This window comes from Carettochelys insculpta, chromosome 6 (genome assembly GCF_033958435.1).
Source record: "Carettochelys insculpta isolate YL-2023 chromosome 6, ASM3395843v1, whole genome shotgun sequence".
Lineage (NCBI taxonomy): Eukaryota > Metazoa > Chordata > Testudines > Carettochelyidae > Carettochelys > Carettochelys insculpta.
The window spans coordinates 91,582,931-91,595,500 of NC_134142.1; the positions used below are offsets into that span (position 1 = coordinate 91,582,931).

At 45.1% G+C, this 12,570-nt stretch overlaps 1 protein-coding gene across 3 annotated transcripts in view; it reads right to left on the reverse strand.

Moving 5' to 3' along the window:
• The window catches only part of AMBRA1 (autophagy and beclin 1 regulator 1), a 209,955-nt gene extending 201,454 nt beyond the window's left edge, over positions 1-8,501 (reverse strand). For all 3 annotated transcript variants that reach the window (XM_074997585.1, XM_074997584.1, XM_074997586.1), the window contains exon 1: positions 8,293-8,501. The gene's annotated coding sequence lies outside the window, so the exon portion shown is untranslated. The remainder of the gene's footprint in view (positions 1-8,292) is intronic.
• Positions 8,502-12,570: the final 4,069 nt, after the last annotated feature.

Consider the following 12,570-nt stretch of genomic DNA (forward strand, 5'->3'; position numbering starts at 1 on the left):
GTTTTCAACTATTCCCTGAGCTTATATCCATGCCTGCTTTAAAAGTCCTGAGCAAAGGGGCTTCCATGGGAATACAATTCTACAGCTGAATAGGTGTCACCATTAGAAAGTGTTTCCTATTCTCTTGCCTTCTCTCTTGCACAGTAGGTTACTTCCTTGAGGGTATACATATATATACCTATACTATTCCTCCACAATCCCCTTACTTTGGTCTCAGTATATAATTCAGTAGTTTTCCCTCATAAGTTGAGTGAATGAGTACATAGTAAATATGAAACAGATTCTTCACATCAGTTTAATTACCCTGAACGGCAGCAGTCCTGGCCATGGTTGGAAGCAGTGACCCCCTCCAGCCACAGTGGTGGCAGCTCTGATAGGTTGCCTTATTTTGGGGGTGAGGTGGGGAGCAGACTTTAAGATGTTAGAGGAGCCAATTAAGTGGACTTTGGGAAACAAAGTGGGGGTGAGGGCGATGGTAGACATCCACTGTTCCTGAAGTCCACTAAACTGGGATCCCTGAAATCTAGGGTTTACTGTACTTTTAGGGTTTCCTAACTGCCTTCACAAGTGTGTATTTGATACTTCTTGTGTTGCTTTCTTTAGTTATTAGAATTTTTTCTCAAGTCATCTTCCCTTGTATTACTTATACATCTAACACTGTGGTTTCCATGATGTCAAAACACAGACATCTAATAATATTACTTCCATGAAAACACAAGAGTAGTAAGACCTAGATAACAGGTGATTATGAGTGCCCTGAATTCAGTGAGTTCACCAATCACAGCATTAGACATGCTGATACACTTGTCACCAGGGTTCCCTGTAAACTGAGTGCTCGGGAAGCCACCCAAGAGAGATTCAGATGTTGATCAGTAGAACGCCCACAGCGGGCATTGTGTGTTTTCATTGGTGGTGCACACATACAATCTATTCTGCCCACGGATGGGAACCCAATTAGAAGGAACACTGCTTATCACTTTTGGTATGTGTACACTTTGAATGGTGGTATGATTCCAAACTTTAGGAGACATACAGGCTCTCTCAATGAGAGCTAGCATAAGTTAAAAATGGAATGTGCTGGGCTGCAGCTGCACAAGAAACTAGTTGCTCCAAATGCTTGCTCGTCAGAAAGCTAAATATGTCCTCAAGGCAGCTAGTCACTTCTGCTTCTAGCCATGGCTACACTCTGGTTTTAACATGCTGACTCAAAGAAAGCCAGTGTGTAAAGCCCTGCACAGATACCAATTTCTATCTATGGATGTCAAGGTCTGTGGATAAAGATCAGTACAGTAAAAATCTGACTTACGTGCAGGTTGTGTTCCTGGGCAGCCGCACATAAGTCAAATTCTGTGCAAGTCAAGGCCCGCACGGGGTCAGGGGAGGGGCAGAGCTGCAGCTGAGTGGCTTGGTGGCTGAGGCACACTCCAGACAGCTGGGAGTGCAGCAGGGCCCAGCAGGAGGGCGCAACAGACTGGAGAAGGAGGGGGGAGGGAGCTGCTAGGACAGCCAGGAGCCCTTGGGTATGCTGCACCCCCAAACCCCACTGACGAGGCATGGACAGGCCTACCCCTGTCCTGCCCTCTGCTGGAGGCTCCCCCCGCCAACTGAGCCTGGCCTGGGGGAGGGAGGTTCACAAGCTGCTCGCTGGCACTGAAGCCAAACTGATTTCCCTGCTGGTTGCTCAGGCTGTGTATGGCGTGATTGGCTAGCACTGGCCACCACAGAGACACACACACACTTCCCCCACCCCCCCACTTCCCCATGGCGCTCCAGTGTCTCCCCCTGGCTGGGCAGCAGTGTTGCTGCATGCCTTGTGTGCTGCCATGGGTGCCCCTAGCTTCAGTGTGCATGGTGCAGGTGATGGCTCGACCCTCTTGGCTCTCCCAGCAGCCCCCCGGGAATGAGCAGAGGGTGGGCAGGTGGGGAGGGAGCTGGCCTAGTGCAGGGAAGCAGCAGCCTTGGCTGGGCAGCAGGACAGGACTTCAGCACTGCAGCTGGGGGATTTCTTGCAATTGTGATTTCGACTCACATTAATACAAGAAACGCGCAAGTCGAAATCATGTAAGTCAGGATTCTACTGTATTCGATGACCCACAGGGCTCTCCCAAGAAGCACAGTGGCACAAGGAGAAAAACATGGTGTGGCCACTTCCAGGAGCCAGTACCACGCACCAGCAGCTCCTCCCAGCAGTGCAACTGCACCACCACCAACCAGGCTGTATGTTCCATTCAGGAGAAGCAGCTGTGTGTACAGGGCTGGAAAAAGTATTGCTGCATGGCCTGGAGGTGCTGCCAAAGTAGGGCACTGACTCCTTGGAGTGGCTGCATCACATTCTTCTCCCTTCACCACTGTGGTTCCTGGGAGAGTCCTGCAGTTCAGCAGATACCAGTTTCAATCCAGAGGGCTCTCTCAGTGTGACTAAGTCTCCTCAAGCTGGGAATCACCAGCATCCTCAGTTTGAAGTGCAGACAAGTTATGTCTATGCTCTTCATTTGCCTTTTAAGCATTTCACGGCAGGAATGTGTATTTTCTTGTGTTTGAAAACACATTGTGAGCACTACCAAAATAGGAGAAAATCAGAGAAAAACAATAACACTGATAAGGGCTCTGCAGGAACGATTTAGAAGAATAATTCAAGAACTAAACACTTATTCCCAGACAAAATCTTTGTAAGGGATAATTCAGGCTGAGAGATTGTCATTTAAGGATGTTGTCAAGTTGAAAAGACCAAGGGTGAGGGTGCTAAACATGTATCACAATATCAGAGGCATGTATTAAAACATTTATTTAAAAAAAAAAATCCACTACAACCAACTAGGAAGCCATTGAATCACGATTGGAAGGACATTCAAAAGTCATCTACTTCATCCCCTGCACTCACGTGTAAGTATTATCAAGACCAGGGGTTGGCAACTAAGATAACAAAAAAAGCCATTTTTTTTTAATTTGGTAAAAAAGCTTCAATAATTCAAACCACAATGCATGTGAATACAAGACAGGCCCTAATAAATAAAGCATACTTTTTATTACCCCTATTTTAAGAACAGCATGTGCACAATGCTTTGCAATGTGATACAAGTTTACTGCAGGTCATTCACAAACTTTTTACATATTGTATTTCCTCACATTTTACATGTGTGTGCTTGTACCACTGTCTTCCCTACTTAACTTCCAAACTTATTTCAATTATGCCAGTTTTATTTCCTCTTCAATTTCAGATTTCTTTTTTAAAATGCGTGTTGCAGTTCACAGCAGGAAAGCCGCAAGCTTCCTTTTCAAAATCATGACTTTATTAGCAACACAATTGAAACACAGATACCATATCAGATCCCACAGCGCGCTGCACATATTAAAGGGGGAATTATCCAATGTTTCAAGATCACATATTGTTTGCTATTTAGATATGAGTTGTTCAATGTTGGGCTTTTAGACATTTATCAAAAATAATCAGGAGGTTTTGTTTGTTTGTTTTTAATAACAGTACAAATATAGCATTGGGAGCCACAAAGAAGTCCTTAAAGAGCCACAGGTTCCAGACACCTGATCTAGACCATCTCTGACAGGTATTTATCTAAACAGCTTTTAAACATATACAATGATGAAAATTCCACAACCTCTCTGTTCCAGTGCTTACCCACCCTGACAGTTAGGAAGCTTTTCCTAATGACAAAGCTAAACTGCCCTTCTTGTGTTCAAGCACTGCTACTTGTCCTAGCCTCAGAAATTAATTTTTTCTCACCCTCATTTTAAAAACTTTCTATCTACTTTAAACTGTCGTGTCCCACCTCAGGGTTCTCATCGCCAAAGTAAACAAATCCAGTTTTTCCAACCTTCTGTCATAGGTCATGTTTTCCAGATCAGTGTTTCTTAGACGTTTTGAGAACATGGAACACCAAAAGTATAAAAAATTCTTACAAAAATATAAAAAAAATTGTCAGACAAAAAAAACCCAAACAGCATGCCCTGAGCATTGCTGTGCCACTGCATAGATATGAGACTATTAAAAGAGAGGAGAGGCTAGCGCAATGTTAATCAACTTTGTTGCATTGCCAGACCACTACCACTCTCACAAGACATAGAAAAATAAATGTCAGTATTTTCCATGATAGTTATTGTAACATGGTTATTTATTGTAAAACTTTGAATTATTTTTCCAAGCACTCACTGCACACACGTGAGTTGTTCACGAACACCAGTGTTCCGTGGAACATAGTTTAAGACAGAGTTTCTCATCCTGGGGTACAAGTACACTTGGGCATACACCGAACTCTTCCAGTGGGTACATCAGCTCTTATAGATATTTGCCTAATTTTACAGCAGGTTATATCAAAATTTTAGTAAAGTCAGTAAAAATCTAAAAGTTCATTCAGTTCCTACTACTTCATATGCCTTTTGCTGAAATGTAAGTACAATATTTCTATGTCAAATCATTTATTTGATAATAAGATGGTAGAAAGTCAGCACGTTTTCAGTAGTAGACCTCTGTGACATTTTTGTATGTTTTAGTAAGTGAGTAGTTTTTAAGTCAGGTGTAACTTAGTGGTCTATGAAACAAATCTGTCTCCTGGAAAGGGTAAAGTAATCCAGGAAAGCTGAATGGCACTTGTTTCAAGACCTCCAATTGCTTTAGCACCATGTTTCTCAACCAGTGGTATGTATATCCAAGAACAGTCTGAACATACTTATAGTTTTTTTTAAAAGGAGTACTTTATTTAAGAAAAGGTTTAAAAACACCGTGCTAGATCTTTCATCATTTTTGTTGTCTTCTCTACACTTTTTCCAATTTGTCCACAACATTCTGAAACATGATGCCCGGAATCGGACATAATAGTCCATAATACTCCCATACTAATCAGCGTGGATTAGAGCAGAAGAATTACTTCTTTTGTCTTACTTACATCACTCCTGTTAATACATCCCAGAATTACGTTAGCATCCCTCCTTCCACAGCAGTATGAGTCTCCCCGACCCAATCCCTTTCTGCAATACTCCTGCCTAAGCAGTCATTTCCCATTTTGTATGTGTGCAACTGATTGTTCCTTCCTAACTGAAGTATGCTTACAAACTGAATGTAAAGTGCCCTCTTCGAATTGCAGATGAAATGGAAAATGAAAGAGATCGTGGCAGTTCCTTTTCTCTACTGTGGCATCTAAAAATGAAACATAGCTATAGTCCCTTACAAAGGACATTAAACTCATTTGAATGAGTTTTTGGTTCAAACTATTTTACAGAATAGGTATGGAAGGAGCAAAATGAAAACAAGTGGGGCAAGACAAAAACTGTAGTTGCAAGGACCACCACAAATTAGGAAAAATATAATTAAAAGCCATTTCTGGTCCTATACCTGCACCAGTCCATCTGCAGTTTTTGCTATTTACAAAATGCCCCAATGACTGTTTTTCCTACCCGCATCTTACTGAGGGGCACTCCAAAAATGGAAATGCACTGCATGGGGAAATGCTGTCAAAACAATAAAGTAAATGGAAAAGAGTTTTTTCCCCTCTAGTGCAGGAATGGACGAACTTTTTGGCCCCAGTGCCACATCTTGTTATGGAAATTGTATGGAGCGTCATGAATGCTCATAAAGTTGGTGGTTAGGGTACAGGAGAGGGTGAAGGCTCCAGCTAGAGGTGCAGGCTCCAGGGTGGGAAAAGAGATGAGAAGTGTGGAGTGTAGGAAGGTACCCTGGGCTGGGGCTAAGACAAAGGGTTTAAAGGACAGGAGGGAGATGAGACCTAGGACAAGGTTTTGAGATGCACTGAGAAGGTGAGGGCTCCAGCTGGTGTGCAGGCTCTGGGGTGGGGCTGGTGATCAGGGTTTGAGGTACAGGAGGATGCTTTGTGGCAGGAGCCTGCAACCTGCAACTCCAGAGCTGCATGCAACCCTTTAAGGACTTCTATGTGGCCCCCTGAGCTAAAATTGTAAAGTTAAAAAAAACACACCTCCTGATTATTTTTGATAAATGGTGAAGTTCTAAAAGCCCAACAACGAACAGCTCACATCTAAACAGCAAATGATACATGATCTTGAAACATTGGACAACTCCCCACTAGTGTCCTGGAGAGAGAGAGAGAAGGTTCAGGGGTGAAAGCTAGGAAGACAGTGGTACAAATGCACACGTAAAGTGTGAGGAAATAAAATATGTAAAAAGTTTGTGAACGTCCTGCAATAAACATGTATCACATTGCAAAACTTTGTGTGTGCACTGTTCTTAAAATAGGGGCTGAAAAAAGTATGGTTTGATGTTATTCATTAAGGACCATCTCATATTCACATGCTCTTGAATTAGTGAGTTTTTTTTTTTTTACTGGGAGGAAAAAAAAGCTCTTTTTACTCTTTTGGTTGCTGACCCCTGCTCTGGGGGAGTTCGGAGGGTATGATGGGGGTCAGGACCAGGGCTTGGGCAGAGACTCAGAGTGCAGGTCCCAGAAGCCATTTACCTCAAGCAGCTCCCCCAAACAGCAACATGTCCTCACTCCAGTTCCTACATGGCAGCATAGCAAGATGGGTTCTGCATGCTGCCCCATCTGCAAGCACCACCTCTGCAGCTCCCACTGACCACAATTTCCAGCCAATGGGAGTTACAGATCCAGCACTTGGGCCAGGGACAGCATATTCCCGGGAGCTACACAGAGCTCCCAACTTCACCCCATGACAGGAGGCTGAGAGCTGGAGTGAAAGGTCTGACAAGCCAGACTTGCTGGAGCCCAGAGTTTGCCCACCCCTGCTCTAGCGTCTCTGTTCTTACCTATAAAAACCTTAATAAATCATAACAAAATGAGAAAAAGTCTTCAAACAAACATGATTTTAAGATGACAATATTCCTTTAAAACCTACACCCTAAAATTAAGCAATTTACGTGCACCTCCTCTTCTCTGTGGGTGACCTCCCTACCCTTTTGGAGATTTGTTGTTCCCTCTCCACAGGGCAAGCATGTGCCTGATTTAACCAGATATTTGAACGAATTCTGCAGATGGAGTTGTTTGTACCAGAGCCTCCCTTTGTGGGATGAGACTACACAAGAATTTCAAAAGTGTGTGGGAAGACATTGATTTAAACCTCTAAAGATTTTAACAATTTTCCCACAATGATTCCTACTTCTTGCCCTATTAAATTAACCATTGAGACTCTGCCAGCATGGACAACTGTGTAAATTTAGAACCTACCACTAAGAGTGGGGACTCAAATCATATGAAGAGCTGAAATACCAAATCCTCTCTCACAGCTACTTTGTAGCAGCATCTGGCTGTCAGAGGACAAGGTATGTTATTTCTACATCACCAAGTAAACATGTAACATATACACTGTTAGGAACACATTATACTCTCCTTCCTAAAAACAGATCGTACCATAATAAGAGAAAAATAACTTATTCTAGCCCAAAACTACAGTGATAAAATAACCTGTCCTACACTCACATTTCTCACCACCACCACTGACCATTAAAGGAATCATTTTGTAAGGCAAGTTGTTCAAGGAACGTTCAAGTAAAGACAGTTGTCCTAATTTTTTGCTAGCCCAGTAAATTTTGTTTATTACTTTTAAATATTAAGTCCTGTTGCATGAACAGAACACGTCAAAACAACAGCAACAGAATAGCCAGTAGCCTCTCTGAGCTCCCATGAATGTCCTGAGTGGAGGGAATGATTACAATCAACCTTAAGACAAAAACAAAAAACAAAAAAAAAAACCAACAAACCCCTCTCTTCCTGCTTCCATTTCCAGCCCAATGACTTAGAATAACAGTTATACCCCACCCGGAAAAGTGAAAACATAGTTAACCCCATCCCTCCCACCCTGGAGAGCACGGAGGGGTGTGATGACTGATTGGAGCTACAGACAGAAAAATGTAGCAAATACACGGCGCAACCAGCAACTCCTCCAAGTCTGTTTCTATTGTTTCCAAGGGCCTAGAAGCAAGGCCAGTCTCCGGTTTAACGTGGCGGCGGAAAGGCAGCTCGGCAGGGCCTGGCGAGTAGGAAGCCATTCAGCAGCACTCACGGTGACTCGGATTTTCGTTGCCTGCAGCTGCCGGCTGAGGGCCGTTTTCAGGCCTGTGCGCAGATCGGGCAAGCGGAGGGGGCAGCAGGAAGCCCAGTGCGGCGCCTGTCCCGAAAAGACTCCGCGGGGCGCCTACATCCCCAAATATCACCTCTCGGGGTCGCTGCTCAGGACCCCCTCCAGCCAACCCCAACTACCCCGGTTCGCCCCGGCAGCCCCCCGCTGCCGTGTCCGGGGCCAGCCGGGCCGCGCTCGGCCAGGCTGGACCGAGTGCCTAGGCCCGGAGCCTACCTGGCGCAGAAAGGGTCGGGGCCTGGCTCGCAGCGCAGGCCCGGGGGGAACGGCGCGGCGGGACCGAGGGTCTCAGGCGCGGCGGGGCCTGGCCTTGGGGAAGTAGCCCGAGCTGCTCCGTCTCCTCCAGCTACTGCCGCCGCCGCCGCTCGGAGGACCTCGGCCAGGGCGGGTAGATGAGCGCCAAGTAACCGAGCCAGCCCCTGACAGCCGAGCAATAACCAAGAGCTGGACCAGGCCCTAGCAGCTGAATCTAGAGCGGTGCCAGTCTCTACTAGCCGAACGACGAGCCGCTCTCCTGAGTTATAAACTGGAAAATCCAGAGAACGGGGCTTGGGACAGGCGAGAGAATCGAGCCCCGAGATGAAGATGGGAGGAGGCCCAGTCCGCTGCCTGGTAGTCGGCGTTAGCCACGGGAGTGTGTTGCAGAGGCTGCAACTACCCTGCGCGCTGCAGGAATGACTGGTCCAGTACCCAAGGTGCCCAACATGTTTGGCCATCTGCCCTGGAACCCCTGCTGGAACATGGGGAGGCAAGGGGCCATTCCCCGCTGGATGTGGAGCCTGCTAGTGGCCTCCCAGTTGCAGTTCACAACGGTGGTGGCATTCCAGGAAGCATGGAAGGGAGAAGCCCACCATTTGCTCTCACCCAGCTGGCAGATGTATGGTCAAGTGTGTGCCTCGCTAAATGGGAGTGCCTCAGATATTTCCAAATTTTCTCCTCCATACCATTGTTGCATATTTCCTGACAAAATTTGTAAAATCACTGCATAATCCTTTTGAGCATATGCATTACTATGCATGTGGTCTCCTGTACACAAGTAGAACTATTCATGTAAACTTGTGCATGCACACAAGCCACTGAAGAATTGTGAGCCTGGTAGGATGACTAGACATCCATTTTTATCAGAACACCCAGTCCAAAAAGGACCCTGGTGGCTTCAGTCAGCACTACTGAATGCACTGTTAAAAGTCAGCGCAGTGGGGGCCCAGCACCAAGGCAGTCTTCTTACCTATCCTGGCTCCACCCACCTCCTAGAAGTGGCCTCCAGTTTGTGGCTCCTAGGTGCACGGGTGGCCAGGGAGGCTTGGTGCACTGTCCCTGCCCCAAGTGCCATCTCTGTAGTTCCCATTGTCCGGGAACTGCAATTAATGGGAGCTGCTGAGGCAGCACCTGCAGGCACAAGGGCAAAGCGTGGAGTCTCTCTGGTCTCCCAGGCACCTAGGGGCCATAGAAACCTGGTGGCCACTTCCTGGTAGCCATGGTAAGCACCATCAGGACCCCACACTAAAACCCTTTCCACACTCCAACCCCCAGCTTCAGCCCAGAATTCCCTCCTGCACCCAAACTCCCACACATAACTCAATCCTCAGCCCAGAGCTCCCACCTGCACCCCAAGCACCTCATCCCAGGCCCCACCCCAGAGCTTGCACCTTAAGCCACAGCTTGTACTTGAACCTGCTGCCCAGACATGTGAAAGTGAAGGAGGGTCAGGGAGAGCAAGTAATAGAAGAAGGAGGTAGGGAAAGTAGAGGGTGGGGCCTTGGAGAGGAGGTGGGGCAGGGCCCCAAGAAAGGTACATGATAGGGGTGTTTAGTTGTGTGCAATTAGAAAGTTGGCTACCTCGATCCCAAGGCAACCGGTGTGGTGATTGGTGATGGGTACTGGCCAAATGCCCATGCCCTGCCTCCTCCCCTGCTCCATCCAGGCCCCACCTCTTCCCCACCATGGCCCTCCACCTTCCACCCATGCCCTGACCTCTCTCTACCCCTGCTCTGCCTCTTTCTGCAGAAGCCCTGCACTGCTTCCAGTGGGGCCAGGGACAGTCCCCCCTCTTCTGGAGAGGTGTGGCCTAGAAGTAGTGTTTTCTGGGTGCAACTGCCCCTGTACTCATTAGAATGGAAGAGATACAGTGCTCAGAGTTCCGGAGGAGGTGGAGGTGGTGCGTGTGGCCCCCTATGCACCTGCTATGCATCACCAATGTCTACACCCTGGACTGTAAACTCTCTTGGACAGGGATTGTCTTCTTTGTTATCTGCCTGTACAGTGTGCAGTACAATGCAAGCATGATCTTAGTCTAGGGTTTCTATAAAATAGTGTAATATATCACGTTATTATTTGCTTTGTTATTATTTCTGGCAGCGTGATTGCTATATGGTGGATTATTGTCTTGTGTGCCCATTGCTTATTTAAAACACATTTTTGCTGAATGATCTGCACAAAGTATAATCATTAAAGCAACAACACCAAACACCTGGATTAAGAAAACCTATTCAACCTCCTATTATCTGCCTCCTCTCATGAACAATAGTCAGATTGATCTACCCTCCCTCTAAATCACTCAGCAATTCAGATCAATCCAATTATTTTATTACAACGCATCAGACATTTAGATCTATCCAACCTTCCTCTCTCCCTTGGCTATTCAGATTTATCAAACTTCCCCATTTCCAGTGATTCTATTCAAACAAACATCTTCATTATATTTTCCACACAGCATTTTAGATCCATCAGATTTCTCAGTAAACATCCTCATCCTCAAAGCCACAGATCATATCTATCAACCCTCTCTATAAACACCAATCATTTTTGTTGTTTCTGCTGCAGCTTGTGGCAACTTATCCAGCCATGTTGTCTGTGCAATTGCTTGTACCTTTTAGAAATTTTCTTTCTTAATGACCTTCCAGGGCAGGATCCTGTTCTTGCAATTTTTCATTTTCACTTTTTATTACTAAACATATTGATCTATAAACAGGAATTTGGTTTGTTAAGAGGTTTTTCTCCTGCCTTCTCCCTGACATACAGCCACAATAGGGTTGCTGCCTGTCTTATTTTTACCCAGTCTGCTTTTTTGGTGGCCCCACCTGCCACTACGGTGTACAGAGTAGGTGATACAGCAGTGGGTGCTACATCATTGAGGTACAATGTCATAAAGTAGATCATTGCAACTTGAAGCACCTGAGAATCAGGGAAAGGCTAAAACTGTCCAAGGAGATATGTGTCTCCCAGAATATTCTTGTGGCTGACTCAAACTCTCGCTGAGATGGTGCTACTATAGAAATGGGATGGTACCTTCTTTTTTCAGCACTGAGAGGGAGCTCCAAGATGAGATCCATCAAGAACCTGGAGATCCATAGAAATATGGACAACTCTGATCTATCTTTCATATCTAGATTTTAAGACCAGGACTGACCATTATGATAATCTATTTTAAGGAGACAGTACCTTCCTCATCCATTAATTGCAGCATCAAACTCATGACTTTTGTTTCACCTAAAAGCATGCTTTAAAAAAAATTAGTTTTCATTTAAAGATGGCAAGTGAAAGAGACTCTATCACATCCCTACGTAAGTTGGTCTACTGGTTAATTACTTTCAACTAAAAATATGTGCCTCATTTTTAATCTGACATGATTTAGCTTCAGCTTTGTCATTGGATTTTTACTGGCTACATCTACACTAAGAGAAATCTTCGAAATAGCCATGCAAATGGCCATTTTGAAGATTACTAATGAGGTGCTAAAATGCATATTCAGTGCCTCATTACCATGCTGCTGGCCGCGGCCCTTCGAAATTACCGCGTTTCGCTCCCGCACGGCTCGTCCAGACAGGGATCTTTTTCTAAAGGACTCCACCAACTTCGAAATTCCTATGAGCTGATAGGAATCCTATGAGCTGATAGGAATAAGGGGATTTCAAAGTTGGTGGGTCCTTTCAAAAAGGACCCCCATCTGAATGAGCCATGCGGGAGCAAGACGCGGCAATTTCGAAGAGCCACGGCTGGCAGCAGGCTAATGAGGCGCTGAACATGCATTTCAGCGCCTCATTAGTAATCTTCAAAATGGTCATTTGCATGGCCATTTCGAAATTTTGTGCTAGTGTTGACATGACCATTATCTCTTTGTTAGAAATTACTATCAGAAATCTGCTCATACCTTCTTTTAGATAAACAAAATAAACAGAAATATTTAAATCTCTATCAGGCACATTTTACAAATCTCCCTGTTTTACCCTGTTGGCCTGAAGATTGATATGGAAAAGGAAAAAAAAGTGATGAAAGAAATAAGCTAACAAAGGGAAGCGGAAAGATTAAAATGTAGATATTGTATAACAGAAGAGCTAATTAAAATAGGGACTGATTAACTTCAGAAGCAAAGAGCTTTGTTATTTATTAAGCACTGACAATGTGTTTGGTGCTCTATAAAATACAAGTAAGTCTACAGGACATAAGCAGAGAAGTTGATATGCAGAGAGGAAATAACGTGGATTTTTTAAAATC